Source organism: Anas acuta, chromosome 6 (genome assembly GCF_963932015.1).
Source record: "Anas acuta chromosome 6, bAnaAcu1.1, whole genome shotgun sequence".
Classification (NCBI taxonomy): domain Eukaryota; kingdom Metazoa; phylum Chordata; class Aves; order Anseriformes; family Anatidae; genus Anas; species Anas acuta.
Window position 1 is genome coordinate 35850912 of NC_088984.1, and position 15330 is coordinate 35866241.

General features: G+C 44.2%; 1 protein-coding gene and 1 long non-coding RNA gene across 5 annotated transcripts in view; one reads left to right on the forward strand and one right to left on the reverse strand.

Moving 5' to 3' along the window:
• MYO1B (myosin IB) overlaps nt 1-15330 on the forward strand; it is a 106551-nt gene that overhangs the window by 2699 nt on the left and 88522 nt on the right. Inside the window, exons 2-3 of one of the 4 annotated variants that reach the window (XM_068686536.1) lie at nt 1185-1311; nt 1586-1670. The gene's annotated coding sequence lies outside the window, so the exon portion shown is untranslated. Of the gene's footprint in view, nt 1-1184; nt 1312-1585; nt 1671-14062; nt 14086-14249; nt 14376-15054; nt 15194-15330 lie in introns of those variants that run through there. The other 3 variants (XM_068686538.1, XM_068686535.1, XM_068686537.1) reach the window with 3 other exon arrangements.
• LOC137858579 (uncharacterized) lies at nt 2936-15033 on the reverse strand. Its single transcript, XR_011097861.1, has 4 exons — nt 14844-15033; nt 11949-12026; nt 6203-6312; nt 2936-3745 (listed from the first exon to the last, which is right to left on the reverse strand). It is a non-coding gene; the product is annotated as an uncharacterized lncRNA (long non-coding RNA).

Here is a 15330-nt window from a genome sequence, read left to right on the forward strand (position 1 = left end):
GGTCTTGTAGCCTGGAGCCAACTAGATACAACAGCAAGGCCTCGCAGGGGAAAAGAGATTTGGAAAGAGATTGTGACAAATGTCACCAGATGTCATTTGCAGAGGGCGACTTCTACTGGATTTTCTACGTGGACATCGATGCCAAAAATACAAGTTCTTGCAAAATTAAGTGTCGATCCTTTAAACAGAGAGAAGATGTACTCTGGTGGTTTTAGATGTGTGGAACTTCTCAGCGATAAAGGTGCTTAAAGGTGGACGCTGAGCCTTCACCAAGAAATCACTGAATGTCGTAGGCAGGGTGAGATGTTCAGGAGACCCTCAGAGGAGGAAGCAACCTGCAGGCAGGGCTGTTGTTTTCCTAACCTGCCTGTCCTTCCCCCAGCAATGATGTCTCTGCTAGAGGGACTTGTGATATCCTCCCTTTTCTTAACTAATACACAATTTCAATTGTGCAGAAGGCTCCAAATCTTATTAAGCAAGGGCGTGGTTTATCCCTGTAGAAGGATGTGGTACGTGGGGTAGTGTGGTGCTTTGGGGAAGGCGCTGTGCGTGTGTGCAGCTGTCAGAGGCCATTAAAAAGTGACCTGAGCCCCTGCGAGCAAGCTTGGGATTAACTGTAAATGGATACAGGGATCTCCGTGGTTTTCGTATCAAGTACCAATGTCAGATTTCTGCATGGCAGCTTTGCTTTGGGGTATTCTGGTTACAGTACGCTTTCATGCACTTTTAAAAATGGGCTGCACAGCAAGCCATCAGCTATGGGTACAATTTAATAGCTGAAGAGTTAATCTTTCAATGGGAAGGAGAAGAAGAAATGGATTTCCAGCATAGCAGTCAATTTAAAACTTAAGAAACAAAAACAAGCAAACAAAACCTGACAATTGATTTTATATCACAAAAGACGATCTGAAAAGTTACTTTTCTTGTTCGGTTTTTAAATTTATAAATCTACTCATCTTTGTTCTGGAAAACATTTGTCAGTGAATGCCGTAGGACATGCTGTAGTGATTGTGCTCCTTAAAGGCTCAGTAGAGTCTGGAAAAAGTTTCAGTGGTGGTGAAGAGAAAAAGATGGTGGGGGCTAGTTTAGGTTTGGAAAAAAGCCTGTAAACAAACCTCTCATGGTGCAGACGCTGGTTTTCTAACAGGACAGGATTTCTAACCAGAGTGGTTAAATCCTCACAGGTGACAGCTTGGCCTGGCCCCTGTGATCCCAAAGGAGTGTCTCTTTTGGTTCAGCACATCTCCCTTGCACATCTTTGTGAACAGCTGTCTGACTCTAGCAGGTCACGGGTGTCCTCAGGAACTTCGGGTAAGTCCACAGTGTGCTTCGTTAGGGAAGAATGAATGATTTGGAGGTGGGAGAGAGCCAGAAGCGATTTCAGACTGCCTGAAAATGGCAGCAGTTGGCTACCAGTTGGGACTGACCCTATGAATTGCACATATTTGCAGTCATCTGGTCACTGCTACTTGACAGAAAGTAGCTAAAAAGATTCAGGAGGTGGAAAACCACATCCTTACGTTCATAGAAATGTTTCATTTTTAAAGGGCCCGATTCTGTTACTACTTTTGTTTCTTACGACTAGAGCCAGTCCCAGGGGCTGTAGAAGCAGCTGTGCAGGACAGGCATCACCGCTGGTCTGTTTTGGGGGAGAGAGGAAAGTAGGTTTGGTAAGTTTCCTTTTTTTTTTTTTTTTTTTGTCATTTGTTTGTGTCATTTTGTTGTTGCTGGTTTTGTTACCTGCTAGTTTGATGAATTTTTCCCGTGACTGTCTTCACAGTAACAACAGCTAAGGCAATCATGCAACATCGCATGCAAATGAGAATCAATGAGTGTTGGGGGGAAATAGAGACAAATTGCCGGGTTTTAGTAAATGAAACTGTCGCCTCCCCCAGCACGCTTCTTTTTATTCCTCCTGTCTGCACTAGTTTGTAGGTGTGTTGCACAACCTGCACAACCTATTTTCCACAAGCTGTGTGCTTTCTCATTCCTATAAAAAGGCGATGAACTGTGGCCTCCAGAATACTGATTATTCACTCCAATGCGATAGTCACGGTAGTCATTTCTTGCAAAACATTCTGCCCTAACTTGTCTCTAAATTTTTCATTGACGTAGCTCAAATTCGTCATTCATTTTCCTCCTTAAGCAAATGAGACTCAGGAGGGAGGCATGGCAGAAGGGAAAAGCCTATTGTATAATTTGGTATTTAAGCGGCGTGCCTTTTGCATACAGTAAAAGCATCGGGGATTAATGAAAGCATTTTAATGGATTTCTATATTCACGAATCATAGCAGAACCATGAGATCACTAGAAATAGCCTGATACCAGGTTTTCAGACTGTGTACTGGTACTCTGTATTATCAAGTGTAGTTTTTCTATGTATGTGAACAATTACCTGGTCAACATGAAAGAAAAAGAAAGAAATCAATTAAAGATGAATGGTGGTGGTATTTTCCTGTTACATTTGTATAAGATACATGATAAGGCTGTTCAAATTCATTTTGACAAATAGAGAATTAATCCAATAAATTTTAATCATAAAACAAATCCTTGCTTCCCAAACTAATGTCTCTTATCCTTTTGCTGAAAAACTGGATCTGCTGTGGAAGGTCATTTTACAGTGTGCTTGCTCACTGGATTTGCATTTGTTCCCAGTTTAATATTAATGACAGAAGAAGCAGTGCTTTCCTATAAATGCATTTAAAAAAAAAAAAAAGAAAAAAAAAAGAAAAAAACAAACCAAAACCAAAAAAAAAAAAAAAAACCAACAAAAAAAGGAAGATAGTTATCTGTTTATTCAAAATTAAGGTAAGAAGACAAGTCAAACCTGCCTGTGACAGGTAGGAAATGCTGTAGCCTGTGGAACAATTAGTCTGTAACTCCTAGAAACCAGACTGCTCAGTACATTGAAATTGTGTTTTAAAGTAATCACTGGAAGCACGCAGCAGAGGACAGCCTTGCCCGTGAGCAGCTTTTGGTGCCTCTGGATTTTGTGGCTGGCAGAGCAGAGCTCAGTCTGCAGCCAGAACTTGGATGTGATTCAGTGAAGCAATTTAGAATATCCTGGATCTGAAGTAAGTTAATACCTCCATTCATTCTTTTAACAACCTTAACATATTGACCTGGCTTGTGACCCCACCCCCCCCAGATTTCTTTCAGGAAAGGATGTAGGAAGCTTCTACCATTGATCTTGAGGAGTACAGAAACAATATGATAGGCTGGATAAAGTTCTTGTATCCTATATCTTATATACTTTACCCACAGTCTTATCCACCTGGACCTTCACAGGGTGATAGTAAACCTGCTGTGGTCTGAGTTACCCTAACTTTGCCTCCAAGTTAGCAATGCCTAAACCTTGCAAGTCTGTGATTCCTCTAACTTCCCTGCCACAAGTTCACTACAGCATTTTGAGGACAGCACTATTTGCTAATTCAGAACATACGACTAGAAAGCTGTTACTCAATATTGCTAACAAATATGAATTCATAGATGAAATGTCACTGTATGGATAGTTGCCATTCACAAAGAAAATAGAACCAGTGGTCACAGCTCATAGCTCACCCTCTTCCTTCACCTTTCCTTTCCATGATCTCCCTTTAGTTCATTCTGGCATTGGCAATGGGCCTTAATCCATCTGAGTTTCACACTGTTCGGTGAAGGTCGTCTGTATGGCTGGAGAGAGTCTTAAGGAGTATTTAATACAGATGGAAATCAGACGTGGTGCTCCATCCAAGAGACAATAGCCCTGTTCAGAAGGAGTTTTAAAGTCATTATAAAATGAGGAAAGTGACTTGAAAATAGCAGAATGAACTGACACGTCCAAACTCTGTTAAAATTTGAACAAGCTGGGCAGAAACTCTTTTTCTTGTAAAGTTGTAATTGTTTCCTATAGAGGCCATATGGAGCTTGACAGGAATAGCTGAGATGACCGTAATGGTTTTAGACGTGAGCTGTCCTTAACCCATCATTAAATTGCTTAATGGCTTTTTTCCCCTCCACGACCAAGATAAAAAAGCTCGAGAGAAGCACACACAGTGGACGACACCAATAACATGTTCCTGGTAAGATGTGAAGTTCACCCATCTGAGCAGCGACATCAAAAAGGTCTAACGATGTTCTGGAGAGAATGGCATGCATTTATGCAGAGCTTGGGTGATGGCTTACAATTCTTTGCAAAGAAACTTGCAAAAGGTGCAGGGCTTGCAAAAATTAAGACCTACAGAACATGCGATTTAATGCACAGTACTGTCTCAATTTGACTGTTTTAGGGCCTAAGGGAGAATTGTCATCTAATTACTACTATGTGTAATGTTTTCTATTTTCCTGATTTAGTTTCAAAGCATAGAAATACTATTTTCCCCTCTCTTGATTGCTCAAGACGTTTTGATTGTTAAAATGTATTTTGTATAATTTCTTAACTTAGCCTGGCAATCCCCCCCTTTGAGTGTCTGTTTTAATTATACTGAAGCAAGCTATGATTTTTCTGGCTTAAAATTTCCAAGAATGGATGCCAGTAGCAATGTGTTTGGCTAGTGCTTCATGCTAGACCTGCCAAAGCAGAAATTCCTCGGGCTATTTGCTTCTGAGTTTTTGTTTGTTTGTTTGTTTTTTGGGGTGGGTCAGGCCTTAAAACAAGGAGCACATGATCCAGTGTTCGTTTTGATTGACTCCAAGTGGCTGACTCATTTACGTGTCCCTTCCTCTCTGCAAAAGCAGTGCACAGAAGTTCCATAATGATGGGGGAAAAAAAAGAAATCTGCTTGCTTTAGCAATGTGAAAAGAAGGGATCAGGATAAGCCTGGCAGCAAGATGTTATGGTGGTGAATAGTAAGCCTTGCAGCTAATGTTTATAGCTGCGTAGAGGATGTTTTCTTGTAATCTCATATTCTCGTCTTTATAGTTACATTATAATGAGTAACTTATTTTGTTTGCTCAGGAGATGTCTGTGTTTGGCACCCTGTGGAGCTGGAATATGTAATACTTCCTTCTTTCGGAAGAGTATGCTGAAAAAAGAGAATATCACATATTCTAGCTGTGTAAGAAGACAGTATTTGACACATCCCTTGTGCAAATAACGGAGTTACCATAGATTACTGTGGTGTTTGAAATCAGCTATAGCTAACTGGTTGGCAAAGAAAGAAAAAAATCATGTGGAGGTGCTGCTCATGATGTCTTAACACAGGTAATGGGGGACACATGCAGATCGGTAGGATTCCTCTCTTCAGATAAAAAAAAGTTTGTTTTTCTTTAAAGTAAGTGACAACTGAAACAATGTGAAGTCTAAGATCAGTGTTCAGCGTTACTCAATTTTTTATTTACTGGCAAGACAAGGCTATATGTGTGCACGGTCTCCCTAGTTAAAATTACGAGCTGCTTGGTATTAAAATGGGAGTGCGTGTGCCTCACATCACCGGCTCTGAGGGAGGGACCGTGTCGTGAGTGAAGACCAGATCGTGCTTTCAGCTGGAGCAAGCAGCCCTTGTCACACTCAGGTGGGCCAGAAGCACAGCAGAACCGCAGGGCTGGGGGACAACCTGGGCTCTGCAGCCACTGCCAAGCTCCCTCCTGCTGTGACCCAAGGCTCCCAGCCACGGCTCCAGCTGCTGTAGGTGCTAGCTGAAGTTGAAAAGGCCAGCTGGCAGCTGGGGGCAGGCTGTTCCTTTTCTTCTTTCTCTTAGCTTGTGTTTCTGTGGGTCCTTTAGGAAAATATCTTTTTAGGAGAGCAGTTTCCTCTGCTGTATCGTGGTCTCCTGCTAACAGGCAAGCTGTGTCCCCTAGAGGAAACCTTTGCTACTTAAGTGGTAGGTGACGTTCCTGTGTTGGATATCAGTGCGGTGGTGAATATAATCCTGTGTGAAGCAGTGACATGATCCTACTGTGCGGATCAGGAAGTTTAACTTAGATTTTTTTTTTTCTAAAGCATCGAGACAAAAGTATTCTAGAAACTACTGAGGAAGTAGTAATTCAGCTGCAAAGGTGAAGTCCCCCACTGTCTGGTACCAATAAAGCTCCAGTCTTAGAGGGTGATTTCCAGAAAACAGATGTTTTGCTGAATACGAATTCCACCAAATTTCCCAAAAGTTTGATTTCAGTGAGAGCTGAAAAGGCTAAGAGGCTGCAGAAGCAGCTGCAACCCTTCCACACTAGCTGGAAAGGATGTAGGGTCTGAATGAATATCACTGGCAAGTAAGAGTGCACTTACCCCTGAGTTAGTTGAATATTGCTTGCAGAGGAGGGAACTTTGTTTCTGCAGGCAGCTGAATGGGTTAGTTGGTATCTCATCTTGCCTGTGCAACTTTTTTCTTCAAAAACCTGAAAGATAAAACTGCAGTATTACTGAAGAAGTCAATAATACAGAAGCTGAGTGAGCCAGAGCAATAGGAAAGGAGTTCACCCTGGGGGGACGAGCAGGAAGCCCCAGTGCAACATACTGAATATTTCATCAGTGATATGTCCATGATTAATAAATTCATGAGAAGCTCTTGTGCAACAGTACATGGAGCAGACAAGTGAGTAAGCATTTGAAAACCCTTGTTGCAGTTAGTTAGTAATTACACAGGGCTATTCTAATTCCACAGGAGGTATTTTGATGCATGATCTGAGTTTCTATATATGAAAAGTGTAAAATCAAAAGGTTTTGTAAAAATCTAATGTTAGTAGAAACATCCTTCTGATTAAAAATGCATAGATACCATTTTGTCTTAGATTAAATGTCTTTGTGTTTTTTTTTTTTTTGTTGTTGTTTTGTTTTTTGGAACAATATTGCTGCTGTAGGCTGCTGGAATAATCAAAAGCAAATAAACTAAAGAATAAAATGAGCAGATACGAGTTTACCCCATAAAAGAGGCAAAGGGTCTAATTTTTCCAATGTTTTTAAGAAGGACTTTTTGTTTTTAAAAACAAAACTGATGTGTGATACTTTTTTTTTTTTTCTCCCATTATGGCTTTTAATTTGGAATCCTTTGCTCCAAACACAAGAACTAGCAAAACCCTAGCTAATACTAGCACATCCACTTCTGTTCGTATTTTTAGTTTTGGCACAAAGATTCAGTGTTTCTTTTTATCTTTTAGATACAGAACCACCAAGGAAAAGCCTTTTGGAGTGAGAATGTGCATTTCTGTTTAACCTGAAGGTGCCACGACAATTTTCATTAGCTGCTCAGTTTGCAAAGACAGCCCAAAACTCAGCAAAGGTGGCTGAGGCAAAATTGCATCAAATCCCAAACATTTGGTTATCTAAAGTCCAGACCTCAGGTTCAGCCAATCCCTTTCAGGGTAAGCTCATTCCTTGCTTAGCAAATAAAGCCTAGCTGTTCAAAAGATTGAGGACATGATAAACTCAGATATTCACCCATATCGCTGCCTGGATGTTTAAACAAGACCGAGTTGTTCATTAACATTGATAGCAATTAAAAGAAACCTTTCCTTTCATCTGAGCTTGATTAAGACCTCATACATCTCAAGCTATGCTGTCAGGAGGTGAGCAGCTGCAGACTAATAGGCATTGATATCCTAGCCTCTGCCCTGAAAAAGCTGCATTTTCCTTATAATCTCTGAGGCCTTAGCGTGGCACCAGTCGCCAGTGTTTGTATGCAATGTATGAAATTCCTTGCAGTGCTCATTCATTCCTCCAAGCCTGGGTCTGCAGGAATTTCCCACATGGAGAAAGTTATCTGTTCTTTAAACAAGAAAATGTAAATTAATGTCTTTTGCAGTAAAGTCGCTGAATAAGGATCTCCTACAGACTTAGTTCTATATGTAGGCAGAGGCAGTTTCTGGAGTCAAGCCATTCATTTTTCTCCCTACAGTCAAAAGCATTCATTATAGCCTACGAGTTTTACTTCAAGTCTACCAGCTTTGTTTGAAAAAAAAGAACTCAGCCTTCTGGAGACTTTCTGTCTCTTCTGGTGTGCTCTGTTGATAAAGTGACCAGCCCCACTGCTTGCACTGTGGCACCTTGGAAAATGTGTTTTCTTCCAGATGTGAAGTCCCTGCATCAAATCACAGGAACTCTCTCGACATGAGTGTTCTTCCCAAGAGCTTGAGTAGCATGTGTGTCCTCAGGATCTGCGTCGCTGTTGGTGTTTCACATTGCTTCTTGTCCTGTTTCAACAGTTCTGCGGCCGTGCCAGCATGTTGTTGACTCTGACAGCATGCTTAGCGTGATGCTCGGCCATTAAAGAGAACATTTCCCTGTACAGTACGGTGCAGGAACCCTCATTGTGCACCCTGTAGGAAAAGGTTTTCTGACATTGTCCTTGCTGATGCAACTGATAGATTTGAGGCAATACAGCAAGTAGCTTCAACTAGTCTGGGCTCTTATTTTTTTTGCAGAAGCCTAGGAAGCAAATGAGGTGGAAAGGAGGGGCAGACGCCTTTTTTCCTCATCTGCTTCTCAGTATTTCTGAATGTACAGGGGGACCAGGCCTTGTGCTCTACTAAATTCAAAGGTTACGACTTCCACTGGCTCCTGGGATGGGTGATGTGCTGAAGGAAAGGTTGCTTTTTGATCTGTTTCTCTCAGGACCCCTCTCTGATTTATTTTTATCTTTTTTAAGGCAGAAACAGTAATTCATCCCTTAAGTGGATGCTGCAGAGCTCGCAGATGAGTTATGCAGATGAAACTGCAGCTTTCTAGCTATTTTCTCTCTCTGAGCTGCGCTTTCTTACAGAGACTCATTACAGAAACCATAGGGTCGTGTATGGACCCTTTCTATTTGTATTTTATATTAAAGCAGTAAATCAGTTTATTTCACATCTGCTTTTTCTGTGTGTTAGCTGTTGGGTAATTTAGTCCAAAGTCAACCGAACATCTTTAGTTACTGCAGAGATAACGCATCCTATGGACTGTTTCCATTTCTATTTGTTCAGGACTGCCTGAAGCAAGTAGCCAGCCAGCTTAGCAAGTGTCTGTTCGCAACATCTGTTTGTGCACGTGATACGGGACCTTTGGAGCCGCTGTGTGCATGTGTGGCCCTGAAACAGCAAACCTCACCCCTCCTGCACTCTGCAGCTCCTTGCAGCTTGGCATGGTGCTTTGGTTTACATCCTGCTCTCCTTATGCCTTTTTTTTTTTTTGCATCATGTTGGAAGCGGGCACGAGAACTACCAGGTGCTGGGAATATAGTGAGCTTTGTTAGGTAGCTGTTCTGGATTTTACAGAGTGTCTTTCTGAAGCAGCAGAACTGGGCTGAACCAGGCTTTGAATCTCAAAAATACATTTGATTATAACGTGTACATTTTGTCAGTGTAGAAATGATAATCTATACGTTACACAGAGTAATAATCACAGAGAATAGTGAAACTGTGCACTGTGAATGCTGGCAGCATTCATGTGAGTTGTGTTTTGAGAGTCTCGTGCTGACATTTAATGAAGTCCTTGGCTTGAACCAGGTAGAGTAACAGCTTGAGTAAGTGCATTGATGATGAGATAATAGGGCAGTACACAGGAAAGTTGCACTGATGTTTGCTCCGTTTCCATTTGGATAGAGTTAAAGCTTTGGCCAAGGCACAGGTTACACCACTGTAGCCCCGCTTTTTGCAGGAGAGCTGCAGCTGGCTCACAGTGCCGTAGCCAGAGCTAGATCCAAGGTCCTTGGTGTAAGAAGGCTGCAGATCGCACCTCTTACAAGCACTGCACTCACCTGTGGTGGAAGCAGAAATGTGCCATGTACATGTGTTATTAATTTGCCTCTTGTTGGCAAAAAATTGCGCTCCTAAAGAGTTCGCTATGTTGTAATAAAGTTGGAGAACAAAGAAATTGCTATTCCTCTGCACATAAACCACACTCAATCTCCAGTGAGTAGTTAACAATTGGGGAACATAGGAAGAACTTTGATGCTGGCAATGTCTGTCTGGCATGTGCAGTCACATCCATCACAGCTGGGTTACCTTCCGCCGGCTTTTCTTGCAATTAAGTTGGAAATAAAACTGTCCTTATGTGCCCGAGGTAAGCTGATCGCTTTTCTTTAGAAAGCAGGGGAAGTGGAAGGCTCTCAGACTTACAGAAATGATTAGGAGGGAACTTCCAGAAACATTTTGTTTCTGGGCTCTTTAGCCATTTATTTTTCCATGCTGCTCTTCTCCCCGTTACTTACGTGCTTTCTTTGTTGCTTTGTATTTCTACCGTGCTATGAATAGCCAGCAAGGAGTTTGACTGCATTCTTCATCAGCCTGCGCTTTTGTGTGGAGTCAAAAAGGTTTTAATACTTGCAAGGGCAGTTCCCTTTTAACCTCTTCTTTAAGAAAATCAGGTAAGGTGAGAGAATTGTACATTATTAAAGGAAACATGCCAAATAATTTCCTTATATGCAATTACCTGTATTAGTATTTATAAGGTCTGTGCAAAGATTTCACAGCCTTTTATTAAAGGCCCAGGTCATCCTCTTTTATGCTTGCATTGGCTTTTATTCTTCTGTGCAACCCCTTTTCTACCACGATATTTTTTTTTTTTTTTTTGGTAAGCTTTTGTCAGCTTTCACTTTTTCAAATTCGAGTGGAAATAGCAAACCTGCTTCTAATAATGAAAAAAATAATAGCAAAGCGTAACTCCTCATTAGAAATCTGGATAAATGGATCGTAGAAATCCCACATTGTTTCCTACTACCACACAGGACTGATCACTCCTAGTGTGCAGCAACTTGTTAAGCCTCAGTATGTGACGTGCGGGATTTATTAGTATAATCTGTTTGGTTTTATTCTGGAAAGAAGTTTGCTTATACCTACAGTTAGCTCCCAGCACCTGTGCTGGGTAATTTTTTCTTTGCAACAGTAGTCCTGGTCCGATATCCATGATCCAAGAAAATGTTTCCCTTTTAACCAGAGTCTTGAAGGACAGACGACCACACAAAGCATAAAGCTGTGTTTTTGCTATGTTCATACACATGTAGGAGGGAGAATCCCCCCAGGCAAATGTTACGTGTGGCTGGAAATCTCAGCACAGTGCAACTCTGTCATTAAACCAACACCTATTGTGCTTGGGGAACCACAGCAATACATTATAAAATCAAAGAGTTCTGTGAAAAGTATGTGCAGTGGGACAAGAACATCCACAGTTATCTTGCTGCAAGTATTTTCAGGCTGTGTTCCACTGTATGCCTGGAGATTGCAGTGCAGCTGTTTTACCAGTAATGTTTGTCTTCCAGTACACAAAGAGACTCCTCTCCCTAGTGTTACGTGGTTCCAAAATGCGGATTTCTCCCCTACCACCTAATCTGAGGACTTCTGAATCTCACACAGCACTGGGTCCTTTCCCTCCCTAAGTTATGGTTTTGATTATTTGCTTCAGAGGCTCTTTGTGAAGGGATGCATGCAACTATGTCTCCAAAAAGTGTTTTTTTTTTGTTTGTTTGTTTTCCATCAGTAGGAAATGTAAAGTGCTACATTGATCATGTAAAGATCTTGTACAGTGCTAATGTAAAGATCTTCCTAGTGTTTGCAATGACCAAGGACACCTTTTTGTGAGGGTCCCAAATGCGTGCAGGAAGCACTCAGCCACTAGATAGAGCCTGGCGTGTGGTGTGAGGAGGTGGGAGCTGAGCCATGTCCACACCAGGGGGATTCTTTGCTATCACAAGACCTTTAGCATGAAGTGTACGAGCTTAGTCTGGAGACTTTGGTAGCTTGTGTCGAGGACCAAAGGGATTTCAAGCCTGATGCAGCCTGAAAAAAACGTGAGTGCTGCATCTCAGATGCTGCCCTGTGCTTAACGCTAACACACAGGGGGAGATGTCTCCTGGGGTGACCTCGTCTCTCAGGAGGTAGGTCTGGACCCTACTGAAGGTCCTAGAAAATCCTAGAACTTTCTCACTGAACATAGGAACAGTGACAAAGCTTGGTCTTCTGGTGAAGAGGGAGATGAAAAATGTGTTTGTCTAAGTTGTGTTGTCAGCTCTGTCAAGGATTTTCTGTGTTGGGGCAGGGAGGGAGGGAGTGTTACTCTTACTCACTCAGTTTCCTCCTTTATGAATAGGAATAACTTGTTCTTACGTAGTTGGTTTCTCTCTCCATATATGAGAATTGTATACCTGAAGGAGTATGAAATAATAAATCATGTCAATCAGTAACTATCCTTGGTATCTGAAATAAAGATTAGAAAAAAAAAACAAAGATTGTTTTCCTAGGAACAAGGAAAATACGAGTGTTTTTCTCATTTTATTTTCTTTTGAAAGGTAACTTTAAGTTACAAATTAAAAAATTCTACCTGAAGTACAGACCTGTTAATTATGTTATTGAATGTATTTAAATGCGTGGCTAAACCAACTCAATGCGTTTGAGAGCACATCTACCTCCCATCCAGTTTTACTTAGCAACTTGTCAGATATTTCTGCATTTACAGTGAGGGTAACTCACTAGAGAGCCATGAACGTGGCTGAGACTGGGTCACTACGCTGCCTTGTTGCACATACAGTAGAAATTAAGTTTCACAGTAGATCTATTTTTGTTCTTTAAAGTTTCTGCTTCAGCATTTCTGTGCCTTTTCTCTGTGAGGTTGGCTAGGAAATAGCTCTAGGCATTAACTACTGCTCTTATTGCCAGATATTGCTGTAGATAAAGCTGAGGACTGCTGTGTGCTTGATTTGTGGTTTGTCAGTGCAAATGGGACCCAGAATCTCCACAGATGTACCCTTGCAATCTGAGGAACAGACAGTTTTCTGGTTGGTTTTGTACCTGACTTGTTTGCCTTCTGAAACTGTAGCCCTTAAGGCTGTAATCAAGAAACTATAATCCGTCCCCCTTCAGGACAGAATTTAAAAGCATGGGGGAAAAAAAAAAAAAAAAAAAAGAGATCTAGGCTGCTGTTGCTTTTCAGGAAAAGGTTTGTAACCTGCAGTGCGCTCAGATTTAAAAGGTACAAAAATGTACCATAAATTAGAGTGAGCTGGACTTGGCCACAGCTGTACCATTTTCCTTGCTTTGTGAGAGCGTTTAATCTGCTGCGGGAAGCAAAAGCTTTGTTGTTAATGTGGTCTCTGTAGGGGAAGATATTTCAGATGGGTTTTTGGGTCAGAGAGGAGAAGAGAGCGAGAAGGGCAGCACTCCACATCTCCAGGCAGACCCAGTAGCAGGTGAGTGACCGGGAAGAAGTAAATCCTCAGCGTTAATGCCAGCGGGATTTTGTTTTGCCAAGAGCCATGCTCTCACCCCAGCTGAGAGCCACTTGAGAGCAGAGGGCATGTCCTGGGGGGGCTGCAGGATGCTCCTCAAAGGCCAGCAGCACCAGGAGGCTGCTGTGGGACTGCTTGCTGAGGGGTGCAGCAGGGCAGTGCTCCTGAACAGGGCAGATTATCCCCGATCTCTGGTCCTGGAGGTTCCTCCTCTGTGACCAGGCACATCTTTCAGATTTGTTTTTTCATTTTAATTTACTGCAGGCTGTGCCAGTGGTGATTGTGGTAGTCCAGCAGATGTAGCAAAAAGGGCAAAAAAAGCCCAAGTTTGCGCAGTGATAACCTTTCTATTGCACTAGCTTGCTTTAAGGAAAGAAGAAAAAGAGCTTTCAGGATCAATGTTTCTTATTAAGCCAGGACAAAGCAAAAAGTGTAAGGTGTAGCAGTGGGCTGCTGATTCATGTTTTATAAAGAGTGATGATGCTAAATTACCTCAGAGTAAGCAGGGGTAACGAGATGCCTTTCACGCAGAGCTGAAGCAAGGCGGGGATGGAGTGCTGGAAGAGGGCAATGGGGGATACTTGGGGTTCATCGCCTGGAGGACAAGGCAGCCTCCCGAGGATGTTTTTTAATACAGGCTGCATTACAAATGCTGCCAAGCAGCAGCTGTTACGGACGGACAATTATTTACAGGACTCTCAGCGTCGAACAGGCTCGAAGCACACGCTGTGGCGTGTTAACCCTGCTGAGGCGCAGCGCCAGGAGCCTGTACGGACAGCGGCGATGAGCTTTCCTCTCCTTTGGGTGAAGGGAGTGGAGAAAGTTCAGAACCGAGGCAGAAATTTTCCTTTTCAATGCAACGACTGGTGATGATTTTAACCGTGAGGTGATGGTTTTGACTGAGGCACCTCGGTGAGACGCGTGCAGTGCCTGGCGCTGCGCTGGTACAGCAGCAGCTCGCAGAAACGGGAATCCTGAGGTAACTTTCACTGATGCTTGGAGGAAAAGGGATTTAAAAAAAAAGGGTGGAAGGAGCGGGCGAGGCCGAGGCGGCCCCGCAGCCCCTGCCCGTGCCGAGGCCGCCGGGCGGCGCTGCGAGCTCGGGGCGGCGGCGGCGCCTCCTCCCCTCCCGGGCCGGGGCTGGGGCCGGGGCCGGGGCTGGGGCTGGGGCTGGGGCCGGGCCGGGGCGGAGCCGCTCCCCGCGGCTGCTGCGGGGCCGCGACCGCCGGCGGCTGGGCGGGAGGCGCCGGGGAGCCGCTGGCTGTGGAGGTACCGGGGCTGCGGGCAGGGAGCGGGGTGTGGGGGGGCGGCCGGGAGCCTCCGTGCGGGGCCGGGGGGCGGTAAAATGGCTGCCGGCGGGGACAGGTCCCGGGAGCAAAGCCGGGCTGGGGAAAGGGAGCTGGAGCCGGCGGGTGGCAAACACCGTGAAGTTAACAGTGGCGTGCTCCCGGCTCCAGAGCTGGCTTTGGGCATCAGTGCAGTGCCTCGCCGTGCTGCCTTGAGGTGCCGTGGTCGTGGCATCGCTGCTTGTGGCACGCCGTGTGCCGCGGTGCTCCTGTGCTGGGTGGGCGCTGTGAAGGGGTCGGGCTCCCTGTGGGCACCGCAGGACCATCGGGTGCCCCATGAACTCATTAAAGCGTCGTCCATCCCTTCCCATCCCATCCCATCTCTTCCCATCCCATCCATAGGGAGGAAATTAGCGAGAAACCAACAGCAGGGCATGGGATTTTGCGTTACCTCCATGTGTTAGCCCCTTCAAACCTCGTCTGCGCTGCCTTCAGAAGGGCAGATGTGGATGGCCAGCCTGCCATCGCTTCTGGGGGAAGGGAGGATGAAGCCTGGCAAACGAGAGGAGGAAGTGGGAGAGGGAAATTGGAAACATAAGCCAAGCCATTAATTTTTCCCACTGCTGGCAATGCGCTGAAGACGTCCTGCCTCGTGGAAGCGCCGTGGACTTTCTTCACATGATCCTCTGAGGTCATCCGGTTTGTCTGAGCTCTGTGGGAACAGAAATTCCTCCTGCTGGGTTCTGATCCCATCTCCCTTCGGCAGCAGTCATAGCAGTGGCTTGGGAACCAGGGAGGAAGGTGAGGAGAGAGCGAGCGGAGCGGTTTGGGGAACAGCTTCGTGCTGGCCTGGGCCACCCTCTGCGTGCTCAGTGTGGTCAGAGCTGGGACAAACATGAATGTACCAGCCTAAAAACCCTCTGGAGGTGTGCTCCGGG